We start from the raw sequence: 8,375 nt of genomic DNA on the forward strand, positions 1-8,375 counted from the left end.
AGATAGATAGATAGATAGATAGATAGATAGATAGATAGATAGATAGAAGGCACAGGGTGAGTTGAAGATGAAGGGGTCATATCTGGAGAATAAAATTAAAGGGTGTGAGAGGATTATACAAGGAGAAGGAGAAAGGGAGAGGTAGAACAGGGTAAATTATCTCATTAAAAAAACAGAAAGAGCTCTTACAATGGAGGGGAAACAGGGGAAGGTGAGAGGGAATGAGTGATTCTTTTTCTCATAGTATTTGACTTAAGAAGGGAATAACATACACACTCATTTGGGCATGGAAATCTGTCTTACCCCACAGGAAAATTTGAGGGGAAGGGGACAAGAGAGTAGGGGGATGATACAGAGGAGGGCAGATTGGGAAAAGGGGGTAATCAGAAACAAGTACTTCTGAGGAGGGACAGGATCAAAAGAAAGAATAGAATAAATGGGGGGTGGGATAGGATTAAGGGAAATAGAGTTAGTTTTTCACAGCATGTCTAATATGGAAGTGTTTTGCATAACTGCACATGTATAACCTATATTGAGTTGCTTGACTTTTCAATGAGGGTGTTTGGGAAGAGAGGAAGAAAAATATATAAAACAATACATTTTTATTCATAACTTTTGTTTCTATAGTTTCTAAATTTTCCTTACCCCTATCTCTCCTCTACCCAATCCCTAAGTTGGTCTGTCTTTTGCTTCAATTCTCATCTAGTCCTTAGTCATTGAATGGGCTTGGCCTCAATGCACAGAGACCTGAGAAAGACCTTAATTTAGGGAGGCCAAGGTGACCCACTGCATCCTAGGCCATTGCCAGTCTTCTTGACTTTTGTCTTACCACTGGACTTGGATGACTCTGGAGGAGAGAGTGAGACTGACAAATTTGCACAGCTCTGCATTACTCAAATCCAATTCATGTACATGTCAAGACCTCACTCTTATGATGAGAATATAGGATGAACAACAACCTCTACTCCACCCCAAAGAGCTATCTGCTGTAATAAATACTTTTTCTAAAAGAAAAAGAAGAAAAAAATAACCTGATATTATGTGCAATGTTCCACAACTGTGGACCCCCAATATCTGTAAAGGGATGAGTAGAGGTTTTTCCTCATCTCTCTTTTTTTGTTCTTTATAATGTTGCAACATTCATTTTCATCCCTTTTATTTTGGTTCTTTCTCATCATGTATTTGTTTTATTCAGTCACTCCCTCCAGTGCCCCTCTCTTTTGAACAATAAAAAAAAAGAAAAAGAAAAGGAAAAGAAAGACCTCATAATAAATATATACAATTCAGGAAAAAAAAAACAACAACACAATAACATTTCTACCTTGGCATCTTCAAGAATGTATGTCTCAGTCTGCATTTTACGTCTATCACCTCTCTGCCTTATGTACCATGATGCTTTTAATTTTCATGCCTCTGGACTTATTTTATTATGACATTGGTCAGAGTTCTTCAGTCTTTTCAATTTGGTTTTCTCAATGTTTTTGTTGTCATATAATTTGTTCTTCTGGTTCTTTCCACTTCACTCTGCATCAGTTCATAGAAATCTTTCTAGTTTCTTGTGTAACTTTCTATTTATCTTTTCTTGTGGCACAGAATATTCCATTACAGTCATAACCATAACTTGTTTAGCCATTCCTCAATTGATTGGCACCCCTTTTAGTTTTAAAGTTTCATCCACTATGAAAAAAAACTGCTATAAGTATTTGGGTACATATAGGCCACTTTCTTTGATCTATTGGAAGTATAGGCCTATCATTGGCATAACTGGGTATACATATATTAACTTTTGTTTTGTAGTTCCAAATAGCTTTCTAGAATGGCAAGTTCACTGCATAGTTCTAACAGTGCCTGTTTTCCCCACAGGTGTGTGATTTTTTTTTCCTTTATATTGCAATATACATATACACACTTACACACATATTTACATATGTAAACATATATAAGAATGTTATTGCTTTCTTGTTTCTACTAATTTCATTTGCATTAGGTCATCTATACTTTCCATGCTTCTCTATAGTCATCATATTCTTCATTTCTTATGGCACAAGGCACAATAATATTTCATTACATGCATGAACCTCAGCCAGTTTAGCCTTCCCCCATGGATGAATATTTATTTTTTTCCTAGTTCCTTGCTAACCAAAAAAGTACTGCCATCTAGGACTTCCTTGGGATATATGCCAACCAGTAAAATCTTTGGATTAAAGGTCACTTTAGCCAAAAAAAAAATTACTTCCAACTGGAAATGCTTATGTCCTTTTAGAACATATATGATAGAGTATTGTGATATACTGAATCATAATGGACAAAATAGAGAACTTTGAAAGAATTTTTTTGGCAATGAGAAGGGAAAAATAATCATATGGTTAGCAATTTAAAGCTAGAAGGGACCACTGAGGACATTGAATCCAATCCTCTAATTATACAAATAAGGAAAGAGTCTTTCTAAGGGTCACCCAATCAGAATGTATTAGGGACAGGAAGTGAACACACATCTTAAACTTGCAAATACAAGAGTTTTGTAGTAAATTTCAAATTCAAAAAGTATTACATAAATTGAGAGTATATAGCTACTTGAGAATTATTTTAAAAATTATGGAATTAGGTTTCCATCATGTACCTCTCTGAGGCATGGTTGTGCTTAATAGGTACAAGGTCACATAGGTGGTGGAAAAAAATGGAGGAGGAGGGATATGGCTTATCCTGGTTCAATGCTAGACCCAGAGAAAGTGTTACAGCTTCTAACATGGCTGTAAGAGTGATTCGCCAGAGAAAGCTGGGAAATTAAGTGATTAAATTACTATTCTGTGAATAAAAAATGAGAAGCCAACCTGCAATAATGCAAAGACTTCATTGAATAATAATAATAATAATGTAAAAAAAAACTTTAGAATTCTGATCAATGAAGATATCAACCATGGCTTCAGAAGACTGATGCTCCTCTCTTGGTAAATTGATGATGAACTCTAGGTGTGGAATGAGGACTGTATTTTCAGGCATAGCCAATGTGTTGATTTGTTTTCCTTGATTATATTTACAAGATGGGATGATGTTGGATGGGGAAGGGTGAGTAACAATGATACAAAAAAAATCAACAATAAACTTTAAAAAAGAAAGTCCACATGAAAAAGGACAGTTGTTTTTGTTTTGTTTTGTTTTTTTGTTTTTTGTTTAACCTGTGCTTCTCCTAAGACTTCTTAAATAGAATATACAATCCTCTATGCAGGTTCATTGTTGTTCTGACACAATGATTTACTGTGGATTGAACTAGATTGAACTTGACTGTAATGGATTATATTTCATTTAATTGTAATTCCTTCTAGACTCTTCTTTAGCAACCACTCAGATTTGGAAACAAAACACTCCTTCCCTGCTTTAAGCTTCATGCTAGATTTGGTGGTCTATGGCAACACTTTCCTATCCTGTTTTGAAGGTCATGTTAGTTTTGAACCAAAGAGATCCAGTCCTGCTAATAATAAAAACCTACCTCCATAGCACTGTCTATTAGCTAGGGGAGTTAAGTGGGTATGATGAAGATATTATACCCTGCTCCTTAAAAATAGCTTGAAGAAAATAAGATGGCAATTGATAATAATTATACTAAGGCCCTGTTAATGCCTTAGTAGATACAATCTTAATCCTGGCTAATTTCAGTTCAAGTATACTTTTGTTGATGTGGTGATAATGATAATTAATAAAAACAAGTAGCTTTTATTTAGTACTTTAAGTTTTGCAAAGTGATTTGTAAATATTATTTCATCTTATCCTCACAACAACTCTGTGGCTTTTTTATTACAATTTACAGGAGAGGAAACTGAGGAAGACAGAGGTTGAATGGCTTGTCCAAGGTTACACAGCTAATAAATTCCTTAGGCAACATTTGAACCCATAGCTTCATGACTCCAGGTTCAGTGCTTTATGCACAGCAAGACTATGGGTGCCTCTAAGTAGTCCAGGAACTTTAACATAAGAACTTTAAAGGCACAATTCCATATTGTTCAACAAATGTTAACCAAAAATATTCATGTCACAGTTTAAATGATTCCACAATTGGCTTAAGTTATAATACATTCAGATAGAACAACCCAATGAGGGGAAAAGATCTCTGCTTTTGAAAGGAATCAGTGAAGGGAACTCTTAGTGAGGAATTTCCTTTACCAACATATACTAGCACCTTCTCTGATACTTTTAATAGGGAAGAAAGAGATTACATAATTTGCCCCAAACACATAGTCAATACATGGAAAAAGCAGGACTTGAAGTTAGATTTAATTGGCTGTGCAACAGTTTTCTTAACATTGCTTTTCACATTCTATTTGTAGATAGGAACATGCACACTCACACACACACACACACACACACAAACACACACACACAAACAAATGGAGTAAGGTGTGGCCAGAGTTTAGATTTGGGGTGTTTCATATAGTTACCTCACCTATGTTCCTAAGATAAGCATTCCCTTGAAAAACCATTTTTCTAAAACAAGAATTTACTTCCCATGTAAAGCATGCTCAGGAGCCATCACTATTATTGGTACACCACCAAACTATTAAATTAAGCATTTTAAGGGTTCCTGTCATTTGTAAGAAAATTACAGCTGTCAGCTCCCCACCACCACACACAACTTTCTACTACTACATTTTATAATAATTCATCATAGGAAATACATCTTAATAAGACTGTTCTTTACAGCTATTTCACATGACTGAAGATGAATGACAATTTCATCATTGCACACATTTGTTTAGCTAAAAAAGGTACACCTTTAAATAAATTCCAAGCGACATAATTACTTCATTTTGTGATCCAAAAGCAAATTAGAAAAAACTCATTTGAAAATTTGCCAATCTCCTTCCTTTATGTAAGGCATGTTTCTCATTATTGATAAATGCCATATGGTTTCATTTGTTTGCTGTCCTGGTAGCACCACTGGGAAAAGTCCAAATGAATGCAGGATATTTTTGTAATCAAACCAAGCAACAACTAAAAATGAAGTTGATGTCTGGGGTATAAAAACACACACACCTGCATTAATAACTGATATTCAATTTGTTATATGAAATCTGCACAATTTTATTTATTTGATATACTTTTCAATAACATGCAACAAATTACCCTTGTTGGTTAATAATAAATCCCAGGAATTTCATTATAGCTATATTAAAATCTATTTGACTTGTATGAGTAAGAATAATGAATAACAGATAAGGAATCTCTTTTTATTAAGTATCTTCTATTCAATTTACAGGTACATTAGATCCTAATATAGCCAAACTTCTCTTCCTCTGGTTGAAAAAAAAAGAAAGAAAGCTTATGTAACTAAAATTTTTTTCCCCCACAGAATGGTACAAGTATATGTACTCTGCATACTAATGACATTGAGGGAATTCAAGATTCTGAAGTGCCCTCTGGATACTCAAAGGAAGATTAATTGTGTGCAGTATAGTTTGTGCTATATATTTTTATTGTTTTATTTATTTCTTTTTAACAAAGGGATAATTCTTTAATGGCATATCTGTCAACTATTTTCAATTCACCAGAGCTTTCCAAACCCAACTGGATTTGCTGCATAAAAGGTATGCCTCTCATGTGCAGTGATATTCCTGAAGGTATTTCAAGTTCAATACCTGGTATTGATATGTCCCAGTACAATGGTTTTCAAGGCAAGAGACTCTAGGGCTGGTTATGCCCTATGCAAATATTTGAAATAGGATAATGCTTATACTTTTGTTTTGATCCTAAAAAAAAAAAAAACAACTAATTTGCTTTTGAAACCTTGTCTTCTCACAAACTACTTCATGTTGCTACTCTAAATCTGATGATTTAAACTGGGTAAACTATTGGTCTGATATTTGAAAAACATAATTATTCTTTTAATTCTATACTATTTTTCTAAAACAGATGAAACATTTACTGGCTTAGGCAGTTTCTGGTCTCTTTCAGTCTTCTTTTCCCAGTAACTTTTTCTTCATTTAAATTTTTCTAGAAGAGGATGATAGTTGGCACCTAAGGCTTCATTTTTGTCCAATTCCTATTTCTCTGAGCTTTTACTCTCCTGAAATAGACTTTGAGAACCTGGTCAGCTATTTGACATGGTAATATATCTAATCATTGTATCACAGTTAGAGTTTAAGCCATTAATGGAGGTTTCTCTCACCAGTAGGTGTATACACACACACACACACAAACACACATACAAAACTAAACACACACATGTGCACATACCTGCACAGTGTTTTAAGGGAAGCTTTAAGAGCTTAAAAGTATGTATACATTACTTTAGGTTAGTGAAGTGGCACTGCTGAAGCCAGAGGCTAATTGATCCTTGAATTTATGGTAATAAAAATGGTTATTGACCACATGAATTATAGTAAAGCATATACATGTGTGTGTATTGATCCTTATTTATTCATTTGACTACACATAATCAAAGTTTGAAGCAATTACATTAACTCTTACAGAGCACTGTATACACAAAATGACAACATTCTCCTTTTCTGACTTTAGAGATAATTATCACCCTGTATTCCTAAGCATGGAAAGAAGAGTTTCTTTCCATAATTCTCTTATGCTTTCTCATCTTTCTAGGCATAAACTCAAGTGGACTATCAAATCCTCTCATAACATCTGTCATTATCATCAAGTCACTGAACATTCAGGATTTACCTCTGTCTTCTGGCCTCTTATGATGTTTCTACTTGATAGTAAAATGTCATTTTGAAATTCATTAATGGACACATATGGAAATGAATTTTAGTTTTGTAGTATGCAAACTGACTTTTTCTTACAAAATGTCTCAATAAAACATTTCTCCCATTGTGTATGTTAGGCTTCTTAAATCATTGTTGACTTGAAGGCAAATTTTCAGTTGGTCTATACAACCTAATCATAGCAAAGGGTATTGCAATTATATGGTGAAATTGGGACAATTTAGAGTTCCAATCCAGATGATCTAAGAGAAAAACAAAATACTTTGGTATAGATTATCTAGATTTACTTCTTAGATGGTCCCAAATTGCTAAACTAATCCTTTTTATCTTGCCTATTTTAAATTAGACTGAGATTGGTTTTTAGCACACCTAAAAAGCCAGTTAAAATATTTTGAAAGAAAAAAAGATCTACTTCATTTCAGTAACATTTTTTGATGGTAGGAGGAGTGTTGCTTATCTAGTGCCAACTAAGTAGTTCATTTTTTTTTCAATGTTCAAGTTCATTCTTTGGTATTTTCTAACCAGTCAGTCTTAAATTTCTGAAATGAAGATAACTTGAGATTAAAAAAAAAGGTCACAAAAAGAATAAAAGTTAACAAAGGTTAGCTATTTTATGTTTTATTTGGACATCAATTCTACCAAGATAATATGAACTTGGGATTGGGAAGAGCTCAGTTCAATTCCTGATTCTAGCAGGTACTGTGTCACCCTGTAAAAATCTTTTTACTTCTGTCAGACTCAGCCAACTTACTAAGGCCTTCAGAAGCCAAATATTTTACAGATGAGAAAATCAAGGGCAGGGAACATTAAATGATTGGGTTTGGGATTACACATTAATAATCAAAGGTTGGATGTGTATCTGAATCCAGAACCTATTCTCTTTCTACCATTTGCCATCTCCAAAGCTACTGAGTCTTAGGTTGTGATCTCTATCTGCAGTGTTGGAAGAAGTTCTTTGGGAATTAACTTGAGCATATTATTTGCCTACCAATTCAACCAATACCAAAAGCTGATCCAGAAAGTCCCTGGCCATCAGACACTTATTTCTGGGAAACAGAAAACCTTAGTTCTTTAAATCTCATAATTCTCTTTTCTGTATTAAGCTTTTGACAAATGATTTTGACATTTGCCCTTCATTCATGACAATGTCTCATCATAAGGTTACCACTTAGGTAACATCCAAACTATTTTTAGAGTCATCCCTAGATAGAAAATCTTTAAAACATCCTTAAATAAGAGTGAAAGATCACTTTTTGGGTCTTTTGACTAAGATCAAGTAGATCATCTATTCCTATTAGTTTATTATCTGATAGGTCCTCTACCTAAGGATTGAATGTTAAATATATTTTTTTGGAACAGGGAGATGGAATAGGAACTTGCTCTGTCCACTTCACAAATTGATGTGACAGTGTAATACTTCTGGAAATAGTGCATTTTCCCCTGGGAAATTAAAAAAATAATGGTGAAAATATATCTTTCAGCCCCATCCCCAATTCCCTACCAATACACATACATGCACATCATCTAGCTTCAGAGAAAATCTTAGTTGTTTTGTCATTTGAAGATGCTCTCTTTAAGTGATTCCTTTTGTCTGAACATAGAACAAAGGAAATCATTTGATTTGTGTCTTTTTTTTTCCTATTGGCATGAAATATTTTACGT

The 8,375-nt window shown here is 33.9% G+C and overlaps 1 non-coding gene across 1 annotated transcript; it reads left to right on the top strand.

The window, feature by feature from the left end:
• The first annotated feature begins 7,958 nt into the window (after positions 1-7,958).
• LOC114039730 lies at positions 7,959-8,152 on the top strand. Its single transcript, XR_003568694.1, has one exon. It is a non-coding gene; the product is annotated as a U2 spliceosomal RNA (small nuclear RNA).
• The last annotated feature ends 223 nt before the right edge of the window (positions 8,153-8,375 follow it).

The sequence above is a fragment of the Vombatus ursinus genome, unplaced genomic scaffold (assembly GCF_900497805.2).
Source record: "Vombatus ursinus unplaced genomic scaffold, bare-nosed wombat genome assembly UNPS02012179.1, whole genome shotgun sequence".
Lineage (NCBI taxonomy): Eukaryota > Metazoa > Chordata > Mammalia > Diprotodontia > Vombatidae > Vombatus > Vombatus ursinus.